The 14861-nt window shown below is 35.4% G+C and overlaps 1 protein-coding gene across 1 annotated transcript in view; it reads right to left on the reverse strand.

Annotated features, from left to right (window-relative positions):
• Positions 1-10845, reverse strand: part of hecw1a (HECT, C2 and WW domain containing E3 ubiquitin protein ligase 1a) — a 131746-nt gene extending 120901 nt beyond the window's left edge. The window contains exon 1 of the mRNA XM_079863157.1: positions 10721-10845. The gene's annotated coding sequence lies outside the window, so the exon portion shown is untranslated. The remainder of the gene's footprint in view (positions 1-10720) is intronic.
• Between the last annotated feature and the right edge of the window lie 4016 nt (positions 10846-14861).

The raw sequence follows: 14861 nt of genomic DNA on the forward strand, positions 1-14861 counted from the left end.
GTGAGAGTGCAAAAATTGCGTTGCAATGATAAGATCTTTATTCACGCGATCAACAGACTGTCTGTCATCTGCTCAGTGCTCATATCATGCTGTAACCTTTCATGTGATGGAATAGATTTAAATATAATGCTTTAAACGATACTTTTCACGATTTGTTAATCTCGATAGCTGTAATAGTAAAAACGTAGTAAAAGTTTTCGAGAGAGTTCATGTAATACTAGCTATTTCATTGCAAGCATGTCAGCCAATCACAGCAGTGGGCGTTTGCACTGCAGTCTCACAGCAGACACGCCCCTTAAAACGGAGCGTTCAAATCTGAGGCTGAAATCAGGCTTGGAAAAATGGCTTTTATTTATAAATTATGACAATTTTTGATGTAAAAATCATACTAACATTATAAAGGCACCCCAGGCAACATTATAAAATAATAAAACAATCCAGTTCATGACCCCTTTAATAATAAGGTAATTAAATGTTATTTTTCATAGATCATCATATAGCCTAATGAGTTTTCCACATTCTTTTTGTGGGTGGAGCTTGGTACCCCTAGGGGGGTCCGGGGGCATGCCCCCCCGCAAGAAATGTTGGTACATTTTAAAGATAAATTCATTAATCTGGTGCACTTTGAGTCACCCACATCCACTGTTAAAAATAAATAATCCACCCGCAAACCGCCCATATTCTTTGATTTAGATATCTGCATCTGATCACATTACAATTATTCAAATTCTCAGTGTTAAGCATGATAATATGGTAACATATCACACTGAAGTTGGCTAATTAAAAATGAACATTTGTTTAAAATAAAAGTTCTTCTTTTGGCAAAATTACATTTCCTTAATAGCCTAAACAGAGGCTTTACTCCATTCAAACTTACATTGTCAATGTTTCATTACATCACTGTTTGAAACACACTTTTTGTACCTTTATAAGGTTTTATTTTTTATTAAATGTTTGCTCATCTTTCATTTCAAATTCTTAAATTTGATCAATATATTCAATTAAAATAATAAGACATTAGGCTGTTACCAATCAAATTAAATAATTTACATTGAAAAATTATAACTGTATTAAATTAGATTATTTTAAATATTTTTGATATTTAAATAAAAAAAAGTTGACTAATTTGCGTCCACGGATACTGTCGGTAGTTGGACATTTATATTGTACAACAGTCAAATATTAAATGTTTATCTAGGCTACCAGGCATTCGTTCACTTCTTTAATCATTTTGACATTGATGAGCTCGACCGCTGAACTTTTAGTCTTCCTAACAAACAGAGCGGTGCGTAATGTAGTGCATTAGAGCAGCATCAAGAATATAAAATACATTGCAGTGAATCTCTTATTTGCATCTTAAGTTTATTGCCAATAATAATGACAGGTTTGCGAAAGTGTAACTCGCTGAGCTCGCGCAAAATACATCTTCAGCACAGCGACTCATTTAAACGCCTCTGATTGGCCGATGCGTTCAACATTGGCTACAATGCACAACGCTGCAAAAGCACGTCGTAAGTACCTTTAATGCAAAGGGAAAAATAAATAAAACTGTAATATGCACTGTTCATGATTAGGTAATCGCGGCTGCTGTAGGCTAATCTTATTCACATTTTGTTTTTCTGATTCATTGTTTTGCTCTATGAGAAAGACAAGGTAACAAATTATTCGGGGCTTTACTAAAAACATTCGGGGCTTAAGCCCCCTTAGCCCAGCCCTAGCACCGCCCCTGCTCTACAGTATAATCACACACTACACTCTTCAAAAGAGGGTTTTCATAGAAGAACCATGTTGGGTTCCTCAGAGAACCTTTACAGTTTTTTCCGATTGCTAAACGACAGTGAGCACAACTGGAGCTACATGTGCAAAACTCAACAGTCACCTGAGCTAAACAGTTCACATCACCTGCAAAACTCACTCCAAGCAACACAACTCTTAACACACGGCTCAAAACAGGCTCAGTGCAGCCAAACAATATGCACAACCCTCACTGAGATAACACACACTGTCACTCAGAACACTGAGAGGAAAAACACTAGCCTCAAACACCAATAAAGAAAATACAAACTTTTCATCTTTACAGTTTGAACAATTTCAGTGACTTCATACAAAGTAATATTTTCTTCAAAGAAAAGAGTGACATTCTTTCACATGATTTATTTAAATTCTTTAAGGTAAATGAAAATTAGCAGTTTGCTTCAATAGTCTGTAGTAATTTACGGAATTACAGTAATGAGAAAAAAAAGGTAGAAACTAAAAGTACATACTGTAATTTGAACAAATAATTGAGGGGCTAATCCTGCCTCTCTCTAGCATCAGGCCACAGGTTTCCATCAACATCAGTTCCCATCAAAACCCGTCTTCCTTGTTCCATTTCCAAAATTAGTCTTTCTGAGCTCTACCTATCTATATCTATATCTATATCTATATATGTGTGTGTGTGTGTTCACTAACAAGTCTAAAACAAGACCCCTGCTTAGCCTTTCAGCTGAAATTGCAGTCAGCAGTGTTTGAAAGGCACAAGGCTGAACTCTATTCTGTTTTGAATGTGTGGTTCACAGTTTTGACAGCAGTGTGTTAGCATTTGAACAAAGTGCTGTAAACCCACAGTGTTGTGCAGGTTGTGGTTAAAGTCATGGGATGAGTGTGTAGAGTCTTGAAAACTGTGTTCAAGCAATGAAAAACGAACTAGAGTTTGGTCCACATGAACTGCTGCTGTGCAGACTGTAGTTAGAGTTTTGCACATGTGACTCCAGTTGTGCCCACTGTCGTTTAGCAATCGAAAAAAACTGTAATGGAACAGTTCTTAAAGTCCCTGTGGCCAATAATTGTATCTCTTAAAACTCTTCTTTGATCACCAGAATGACATATTTAAATGTTTTTACCTTGTAAAAATTCTTCATGCCTTAAAATATCTTGAATGTAACTCGACACCCTCGCCTCATTTAGTATGCGCGGTTCTATGAATATGCAAATGAGCCCCGCCTCCACTCACTCACTCAGCTCAGAGATCCACTGGTTGACGATCACACGTTGATCTGATTGGTTACAAGGTAGTTTGTGACGTCAGAAACACCAGCGATTTCAAAGCGTGTTTTTGAGACTGTCTTTGGTTCACTGCAGTTTTAAGGAGGAAATACTCAGCAATGCTGTCGACTTATGAATTTACACATGGCTTGTCTTAAAGCAGATTAAAAACACCACATAGACACATAAACAACATTAAAAGCTGGATTTACACCACAGGGGGACTTTAAAAGTTCTTTCTTAAAAGGTTTCTCAGTAGATTATGATTTGGATAGATTATCATTAGATTATGAAATAGATGATTTTGAAAAAAAAACTAATTGCGATTTTTCTGGTTAAATTGCGATTTAAAAAGAAAATGATAAAGAACTCCAGGTTTGTTGTGCTTGTTTGTAGGACTGCACAATTTGTTCTTCTATACTGTATGACTAATAATAATTATTATGATCATGATTATTATTATATAAACATTACTATAAACATACTTGTAATTTCACTTCAATATTTAAGTATTTGAGTATTTAAGAAGAAATATAATGTTATTATTATATTTTACAGAAAACTTTTATTTTACGGAGAACTGCACGTTGCACACATGGGCCTGTAATATTAAGTCATTAGAAAGGTCTAAGGTTTTATAATAAATCATTAAATTATTTTGATAAAAAGCTTTGACATTAATTTCTTAATTTTTTTCAGGAACTCTTACGCATCACACATGTCTAAATTCGCATACATCTAAATTTTAAGTACTATTTTTACCCAAAATGGGTTGATGTGAGCATTAGTGAGTACACACGTAATCCAGAGATCGCTTTAGCAGAATAAAATGCAGAGAGAAACATTTTGACTATGAAACATGAAAACAATAAATATTTATGGTTTATCTGTGTTCCTCAAGCCATCTCGGGTTCTTCATAAGAATAAATTATATTTATAATGCAATGCTGCTAATCGACATAGCTTTTATCACTGTATAGAAAATATATATTTTTCTGCCTCATTCGGTGATATGGAGCCACACCAGATCACAAAAGGAAGTTATCACACACTCGACTGATGCTATGAAGTGAGTTTGCAGTAAAAACGTTATTAAATGTTCTCTTGTTGGACAACAGGACTGAAAACGCTCCTCATTACACGTTTGGAATGGCGTTTGATGTTAAACGTTCTTCAGGGAACCATCAAAGCCTTTATTTAAGAGAGGAAAACAGCAGCCCAGACATCAGAAGGTATTAGAAAAGGATTTTATTATTACTATTTTATGTTCTGAGAATGTTTTCCTAATGTTTCCGTTCAGTCATGAATGTTTTAAGAACGTTTCTAAGCACATTCTGGAAAACATTATTAGAAGAACACTCCAGTTTTGCATAATTCAAACATCCTCTGAACAATACTCGTGTTGTACTACACATATGTTGAATTAGAGGTGTGCCGGTTTCAGAATTGGTGATGACGGTTATGACGTGAGTCAAATGTGACGGTTCGTAACATAACCGTCATCAGGGGGGGGGGGGGGGGTGTTGCGAAGTTCGTCTGTTATAGGACAACTTAGTTTGAATAAACGAGCAGACACTGATTAGCTATTTGATCGCCTAAATTAAAAAAATATATATATATATTTGTGTAGTGTTCAATGTTGTTATCGATAGAGATACGCGGATGGGGTATTATTTCCTCCGCAACCGCATCACAAAACTCATCATCCGCACCAACGTTTTTTGACCAGATTTCAAAGCCGCACCCGCCCGCCATCCACTGATTGTTTGCGGTCTATGGACGATGCAATGCTCTGCTGATGCAAGAAAGCCCTTGTCTGTTCTAGAAATGATGCAGCAAAGATATTTAATACTAATGTATGAGGCATAGGCCTACGCTGAGTTTCATTCATTTACGATGAGATGTGCTCTAGTTCACAATGCAATGCAAGTGAACGCGGCGCACCGGCGCCTCCATGTCACGGTTATTATATTGTCATTTGCTTTTTATTTATTAAATACATGCAATTGGTTGATGAAACATTTATTAAAATGAATATACAATTTATACAAAACGAAATTCGCTTTAAAGAAAGGCTTTCTACAAAGAAAAACTTAATGAAGTGGTAAAAATCATGTCTGACGATTTACAAAACAAAACTTGCGTTGGTGCTTGGCAAAGAATCAAATACAGTTGGAAACAACATAGACCATTAATGACACAGACTGTTAACAATTGTTTTTAATTAGTGTTTAAACATTCTCTATGATAAAAAAATGTTTGTAAAAAATATTTTAATAACACGGTTTTGGCGGTTATAGAGATCTAATGACGGTGTTCAACTATAACCGTCGGTCTCACGGATATATACTAACCGTCACACCCCTATGTTGAACACTGAGTTACAGAGTTTAAACGTGTTCCTTGACTCATATTCGCTGACATGAGGAGTAATTGGTGATTTCTGTTGTGACATTGTTTATGATTATTAAAGGTGCTCTAAGCGATGTCACACGTTTTTTAGGCCGAAACATTTTTTGTCACATGCAGCAAACATCTCCTCACCATCTGCTAGCTGCCTGTCCCCTGAACACACTGTAGAAAAACGTGGTCTCTGCAGACAGCCCAGGCTCCACAAACGACAACAAAAACAAACTGGCCCAGCCTGGACCACGAAACATAACAAACAGTGTTCCAGCCAATCACAGACGACAATGATGTGGGGGTGGGGGGGTTAGTGGGGGGCATGAAGAGGGAAGTTAGCTAGAGGAGAGATGTCCTAGACAACGACAACGACTAACGTTAGAATTACTGTATATTCTCTTGAATTTTGATGGCCGACACACGACCAAAGAGACGACGCTCCGATGAACAAATAACAAAGAATAGGGAAAAGGAGAAGGAATGTGCGAAGTCCCAAATTTATATCAGAAAAGCGTTCAAAAGGTGGCGAGAACTCCGCCGGCAGAAGGGCTTCCGATCCGACATTCAGGAGGCTCTGTTTCTGCTGGACAGGGTAAATCCAGTTTGTTTTTTCTAAATGGTTCATGACTGTTTCAGGAAGCACGGGAGGGAGGGAGGGGGAGGGGGAGGGGGAGGGGGAGGGGGAGGGGACGGGATGAGGAGGAGGGGTTTGACAATACTGACTTCACCCAGCATCGCTTAGAGCAGCTTTAAGCATTTCCCCCCAAATGTTCATGATGTGTCCAGAAGTTTGAGTTTGTACATCTTGATTCTCATTAATATAGTAATAAAATTAATATACAATACCAGTCAATAGTTTGGAAACATGACTATTTTTTATGTTTCTGAAAGAGTCTCTTCTGCTCCTCAAGGCTGCATTTATTTTATCAAAGATACAGTAAAAGGGTCATTCTACAGAAACGTCCACTTTTGGTAGGGCAAGATGTCTTAAAATTGATTTCTTTTTCTAACATTTAAACTTACACCACATTATTAGACTACCCTTTGACTTTATGAATACGCATAAATGACAGATTAATGATTTTTTATACTTTTTGTACATTTATTTAAAGACCGCATGTACCAATTTTTTGTCACTGGTGTTACCTTACTTCTTTGGCAATATTAAAGGTTTTTATGAAATATTATTTCTAATTTTTTTCAGCACATGTAGACAGAGTTGGCGAAAAATAATAATAATGCAACAAATAAGGAGATTATGTTTTATTTATTTTAATCAGGTTTGTTAAAAGTGTGCTTGAATGAGGTTAGTTCATCTGCGCTACCATCTATTTGCTATAACAATGAAAATATTTGAAAACCAGTTAAAATCAAGTAATGATGCAATCCTTTAAATCTTAACTTTTGAGTGTAGCAGAATTAAATGGATGTAACATTTTTACTATGTCACATGTGACATTGCATTTAATGTGAGAGAAAAAAAGACAGTAACACCAGTGACACAATAAAGTTGATCTATAAATGGAAGTCACTGGTGTTACTGGTGTTACCCATAAGAAAGGTGACACCAGTGACAGTAACACCAGTGACAATTTTCATGAAAAATTTATTTTACAAAATGGCTGCTGCAAGGTAACAAACCACATGTTGTCAATCATGGTATACTAACTAAATTAAGTAGTTTAATCCATTTGTATTCTAGTTTTTTTACAATTACCTAACAGTAAAGGAGGTCATACCAGTGACTTCAACTAAAAGCTTCATATGAAATCATGAGATAAATGAGAAGATTTCTGCTAACTGAAAAGAGACAGTGGATCTACCATGGGCTTTTCTTCATAGATATTCAGGAAATTGGAAGAAGAAAGTAAAGTGATGTCATCAGTGTGATTTTTATTTTAAAATAAGAGATTTTTGTTTAACGGTAACACCAGTGACACAACTCCAGGGGACCACTAATTTCATTATAAATGTAATAATATTTATTCTGCATTTTTTTTATATATATCATTTACATAATATATTTGATAGTTATGTATACATTATTGTATTTTAAATGGTGTAAAAATCTGTTATTGACCTCAAAATAAAGCATGTTCCCTCTGTACATGACTGTGGGGACGAGCACTTCTGTGGTGCTTGAAATTCTATATAATTAATAAAAATCAAATATTGCCACATTGATGGCTCAAAAAGGTGTAATTGTTCAAATAACATATTGTTTTATTTTAAAATGTAAAGAAATTGTAACCCTAGCGTGTTTTTTAAGTGTAATATTTCTGTAAAGGCTAGGGACAGAAAAATGGACATTTTCATAGAATGACCCAAAAACAGTGAAATATTATTCTAATGTAAATCAGCAGTTCTCTATGTGAATATATAGTAAAGTGTAATTTAATTGAATATTGAATCCTGAAAAAAGTATCACAGGATCCAAAAAAATATTAAAAACATTAATAATAATTGAGCATCAAATCAGCATACTAGAATGATTTTCTATATTTTTGATCAAAGAAATGCAGACGTGATGAGCATATTGAGAGACTTCTTTAAAAAAACATTAAAAATAGTCATGTTTCATATATATAAGAAAACAAATATGGCTATGAATGAAGTATAAAAAAAGTAGTGCAAATTAATTAGATAATCAACAATATGTTTATTGGGGAATAAATCTGCCCAAATGTCATGAGAATAATCTCAGAATTTAAAATATACTTGAGTATCTTTAAAATATATATGCACATTTGATATATTTGTATTATTAGTTTGGGGTTGAGAAAGGTTTGAAAGAAATAGAGCAACAATAAATAAACAATATCAACATAAACGTAAATCAAAATAATATTTTTTTTAAAAACATTTTTTGATTAAGAAACCCAAAGCTTTTTTTTATCCTCACTGACCTTTATAAATGTCTGTCATTGGTCGAAGCTTGACAGGTTGATCCAGTCATATTGGCAGATACATTTAAACAATACACAAGGGATTTGACAACATAGATGGAGAGAAGGTATTATCATGTTAAGTATATCTGCACAAGCCTGCGTTAACCTCTGCATCTGTGTGAAGAAGACTGAAACTAAACAAGCTCGTGTGTGTGTGCTAAACTACAGATCCACCAAAGATCAAAACACTCCTCATTATAATAATGAACTCTGACCATTATATTCCACTCTGTTTAAAACAGCGACCAGCAAGCCAAACTCACTGTGTCTTCTGGGATCTCTTGTGTGTGTGTGTGTGTGTATTAAACCGGGTCATGACGTCACGTGACAGCAGTGTGTGTGTTCGGCGAACCCAGTGAAGCGTGACAGCATATATAGGTCAACTGCACTCATACGGAGCGCTTATGAAGTTATGATACGCTCCCTCTGGCACGCTGTGTGTTTCCCATTAGCAGAAATCATGAGCTTTCACAGAGACAGAGTGTTTTCATTAGTTCAGGACACACTGCGCTCTGCTTCTTCACATCCAGTGTGATATATGATCTCGAGAAAACAAACAAACCTACAAAAAACATTATGTAGTGTCATGCAGTTAACTGTAATAATAATATCTGCAATTTTCCATCTACATATACAGTATATATATATATATATATATATATATATATATATATATATATATATATATATATTAATAATTAATTAAAGTAATAATTAAAGTAAATAATTAAAGTAATTTTTATATAAAAAATTATATATATATAATTGTTATTATTATTACTATTCCTATTATTATTATTATTATTATTATGTTACATTATATTTTTTTCCACTGCAGTTTTCTTTTAAGTTTGTACTTTGTAGCTTTATATAAAAACAAGAAGTCAATATCGACAATATCCACATTTCTGTACGTGTTTGTGTGACATTCTTTGAGGATGAAAGACATTAATACATAATAATAATAATAATAAAATAAATATTAAAATTATATATATATATATAATTGTTACTGTTGTTACTATTATTATCATTATAATTATTATTAACATTATTATGTTACAAATGTTATTTAATATTTTTTCCCATTGCTGTTTTCTTTTAGGCTGTAGGTTAGATTATTTATTATAATTAGCTTTATATTAAATCAAGACATCAAGAGCCCATATAATGTTTTTCTACACTATATATATATCCTGGTGGTGTCTGTGTGCTGTATACTTGAGGATGAAAGAATAATAATAATAATAGTTTCTTGTAGACTGTGGGTTAGTAATTATTAATTATAGGCTTTATATCTTTATATTAAAACAAGTGGTCTGGTATGTGGTCATGCAGATATTGGTGAGTGTGTGTAAACAAAAACACATTTACCGCGTGAGTACCAGGGTAAACACCAGCCTGACCTCACATCCAATAAAAGCCAAACCCACTGCATCATAAAGCTCATAAATCCCTCGCATAATCAACATCAGATCCATAACATCCATACACTGGCAGAGAGGAAACATGGGAAGCGTTTTCTCTTCTGACTGACGGCAGAATGATCAACTTTGGATGTGGATCAGATTATGATAATGCAGTCCTGATATCAACTCAAAACCCTCTTTAAAAACATTACAGCCTTCATTATTGAAATAATTAGGTATTAGTTTACCATTCCAGCACTTTTGAAGTAGTCTACTGCATGAATTATGACAAAAGCATATGACTAGGTCATAATTATGTATGCATCATCATCAGGCCCACAAATTACACAGGAAACATAAAAGTAATTTGCACTGGATTCTTAAAAGCTGTATTTTGATCCAAATTGCACAAATAGTAAATGTATATATATATATATATATATATATATATATATATTTTTTTTTTTAAAGTAAATCAACATTAATTTGTGCAACAACATAAAAAAAAGTCACTCTGATCTAATAAGCTTCGTCATATCCAATAGAGTTGGTGAATATAATATCGTCATATTTTACTAGCTTATTGGACAAGCTGGTGTCTCTGCTGGCTTGGGGAAGACTGAACATCATCATGCTTTAATGCATTCAGCATCACTGGAGGAAAGAGAGGGAAGCTCAATGACACCAGAGGAGAGAAAGCCCAAAGCACCAGTAGAATTCCCAATGGAATCAAACACACACTCGAGAGATTGATCAAACACACACTCGAGAGATTGATCAAACACACACTCGAGAGATTGATCAATCACATCTTTAAGCGACTGAGAGCGTTTGCAGAGCAGCGACTGGCTCGTAATGCACAGATATGACACACACACACACACACACACACACACACACACACACACGATCAAGAGCGAGCTGAAACACACCTACCTGGGACAGTACGAGCTGCCTGTGAATCATCCTCCAGCTAAAGCTGATCCTACATCCCAAACGCGATGATCCCGAGCGGAAACAGAAACATCCTGAGGAAACCCATCGCGACCAGCAGAGCAGCAGAGCTCAGCGTCACACACTCTCCCGCATCAGCACCGCGCGCAGCGACCAATCAGCGGCCGTCGTTTCCTCCTCGCGCTGCTGTGACTCCGCCTCCTGCCTGACTCCGCCCACAAACATCATCTCACTGTCGAGATGAGCAGTGTCTTGAAGTCCAGAAAAAATCTGATCTGCTATAACTTCAAATAACAACAGCAATAACAACAGCGGTAATAATAATAATAAATAATAATAATAAAGTATGCAAGAGCCTTTGGCAAGCACCACAAATAATAAGATGATACATGCACTAACTTGTATTTACAACACATTTTTATGTTTTTTTTTTTTTTTTAAAACTGTTACTGCTGAACATTGCTTAAATTTGAAGCACCCAAGAAATTATATAATTTTGATTTTTTATGCATCATGACTGGAAGACAAATAAATAATAGGCTAATCTCATTCAATTTTAGCACAAAGTGCAGTGTTGACTGTTTTCATTAAGCTGCTATTAATGTAAGGAAAAACGTAATTTTTAACATTTTTAAGGAACATTTTTAAGTTATGGAAAATATACTCTTTCAGATTACAAACCACTTGGTCCTAAACTCTATTGGCCATACTCAGTTTACACTAAATTGCAACCGTGTAATCTATTGTGGGGTAGTTTTTATGTTTTAATTTAATAAAACGTGTCTATTTAAGTGTAAGTTTATTCAAAGGTGCACTATGGAACTTGAAGCTCTCTATCGCCACCTGTGGCCGAAACATAATACCGCATGTTACTATAGTTCTTCGACATCAGTGCTTCGGCGTGGAAGGATCTGATGGATTGAGGAGTGGTTACCATGGTTACCGTGTCTCATATCAGAGCTGATCTGTCATGCTGCAGTATATGAACTTCCAACCAAACTTATATTGACACGGGCTCTTTCTGTTTGTCGCATTTGCAGTTCAATGTCTCCTTTGCTCTCACAGTGTTATAATCAAGGGGCAACATTCTTAACCTGAAAAATGAAGCCTACCCGGAAGTGCGAAAAACTGCAATACATCGAAAATCCGCTAGGGGCAGGTCCCAAAAGGGAGCAAATGTCCATAGACCCCATGTTTAAATGTCCGTTTTCACAGCATAAATTCATGTTTTTACAGGTTGGTCCCATGGACTTTTATTGTATTTTTCGATAGGTTCCGAGTGCCTGACAACTGTGAGGGGGGTGAATTTTTTTCTAACTCGTTAGTTTAGATCGTATTTAGATATAAAATGTATGACAAATAAGGGCGTGGTTAACTTTGATTGACAGCTTGATTGACAGCTGATAACGAGCATAGGCTGCGCCAAGGAGAATGACAACATAAGAATCCCCATTTTTTAATTTACAGTTGAAATATAATACTACTGTTTTTGTATCATGAAATGTAGTTTTAAGAGTTTTTCAGGCGAGAATGTAGTTGTTTAAAGCTCAAATCTGTGGTTTATTTAAAGATTTATGAAAATTTTATCCAGGTTGTGAGATCCAGCGATGACCGGGCACTCGGTGCATGTACCCCGCCTGGAACAGCCTTTCCTCGGCTAGTCGTTCAGACGCCTGCCGCTGACTCTGGCGTCTCTGTAGTGGTTAAACATGAGATATAATTAATCTTGTTTATATCTAACGGGCGATTTTTGGTCTCGTGAATCTATAATTTGTTCCCTGGCCAATCGTTTGGCTGAGGGCTAAGTGAAGTTTCATAACTTTATAAGCTATTTAACTTTACCGATGTATGGTTAGACTAGAGCGCTGACTTTGTATGTATGACTGAATTGTTTGCTTTATTTGTATAGCTTCTTGTACCTTTTACTTATTATACTTTTATAATGGCTAATATTGATAAAACTGAAATTTAACAAAAAGAGACTGGGTTGAGTTTTGTCATTTTAAATTTGAATACAACGAAGATGATCTGTAATGTTTTGTGTTCAGTAATGATAGGAACCATTACTTAAGCCACATTGTTTGGTGGGGAAGATATATTGATGACATCTGTCTAGTTTGGTCGGGATCTGAAATTGAACTACAAGCTTTTCACAGATTTCTGAACAATACGAATTCAAATATTAAACTGGATCTTTGCTACAGTAAGGAAAGCATAAACTTCTTAGATCTTTGTATTTATAAAGACAATCAAGGTACCTTACATACATCTTTATATAGAAAACCAACAGACAGAAATACAATCCTCCATGCAAAAAGTTTCCACCCTAAGAGGCTAAAAGAGAATATTCCATTAGGACAGTTCCAACGAGTGCGACGGATTTGTGACCAGGAAAATGACTTTAAAACTAGATCAGAGGACATGGCGGCACGTTTCCAGGCAAGGGGATACAAAAACGCTATCATTCAGACAGCTTATACAAAAGCTAGAAGTCGGGACAGACCAACTCTATTACAAAAAAGAAGTGGTCCCACACTGAAAAATGACAGAGTGGTTTTTGCGACAGCATATAGCACAGAGGCAGAAAGAATTAAACAGATAGTTAAGAACAATTGGAGTATCATTCAGAGTGATACAACACTAAGGGAGATTTTCAAGGAACCACCTCTAATCAGTTTTAGGAGATGTCCAACTTTACAAGACAAATTAGTCCATAGTCATCTTCAACCAAATGACCAACAAACTTGGTTGAAAACTAAACCAAAGGGGTCCTATAAATGTCATCACTGTAATCACTGTACTAATGTTGTCCAGACCAAAACTTTTAAAGACTGTATCTCTCAGAAAGAGTACACTATCAATCATTTTATAAACTGCAAAACCACATTTGTTATTTACAAGTTGGAATGCACAGAATGTAAAGTCTTTTACATTGGTAGAACAAAAAGACGCTTTCAGGATAGATTGGCAGAACACAAATATGCTATTCGTATGAGTAATCTCAACTATCCTATGGCCAAGCATTTTCTACAGCATAATAGTAACCCATCAATTTTACAAGCCTATGGAATTGATCATATCCCCATTTCGATAAGAAAAGGTGATAGACAGTACCAACTCAATCAAAGGGAGGCTTTCTGGATTTTTAAATTACAGGCCACTAAATATCCGGGTTTAAATGATGAGCTAGATTTAACGGTTTTTCTGTAAAGCCTTTTGTAGATTTGACATTATTTACTTTCACCAATGTTTTTTTTTTTTTTTTTAAATGCTATTATGGTGACATGTTGTATCAGACATCCATGTTTGTAGTTTTTTTGTAGCTTTGTTTCTAGTGGGAGGAGTTGATCATTGGGGTTTTTCCACTATAAAGACACTTGTAACCCTTTACAGCTGTTTGATTCCCTGACGAAGGCCAGTGTGCTGAAACGCGTTGGAGTCATTTTAAAAGTCTTTTTTGACTATGCCATAAAATAAAGGCATTTTTAATATTCCAGGAGAGTGCCTTGGAGTTTTTCTTTTGTTTATGATCTGTAATGTTGTTTACTGCAACATCTGTTGTTTAGTACAAATGCACATATTGCCTGGACAATATTAAAATGTTTAATATTTTTATATTATATAAATCAAAAAGAGGCAGGGTTGTGTTTTATATTTCGTTTTGTTATAAATAGGCAAACGTTATGTGCAGTGAATATAATCAATACGCGTTGCCTGAACCACATTTGTGTGGCTATAATGTTTAAGATTTCTTTAAATGGAAACGAAAAGAGGCAGTGTGGTGTTTTATAACATATTTAGTTTTATTGTTGCCAAAAATATACATACAGAGATAACCGGAGTAGAGCGAGCGGAGTGACGCAGAATAACCAGACTCGCGTCCTCGGGAGTCATTCTCCTGAGTCGGACTTGGCAATTAAGTCCGAGCTTTGCGTACTTGCTATCGAGAAACGCCTAATGTCTTGTGACTAACACGCCGAGAAGCAAGAACAAGATCTGCTGTATGTCATCCATTGTTGTTTATGTTGCTTTCTTCACGCGAAAATGACATCGTTCCAGTCTCACACAAAGCCTTTTACCCATATATGGATTGGCCAGAAGGTGGGCGGGGTTAGGATTTCCC

This window comes from Squalius cephalus (genome assembly GCF_949319135.1).
Source record: "Squalius cephalus genome assembly, chromosome: 25".
NCBI classification, from domain to species: Eukaryota; Metazoa; Chordata; class Actinopteri; order Cypriniformes; family Leuciscidae; genus Squalius; species Squalius cephalus.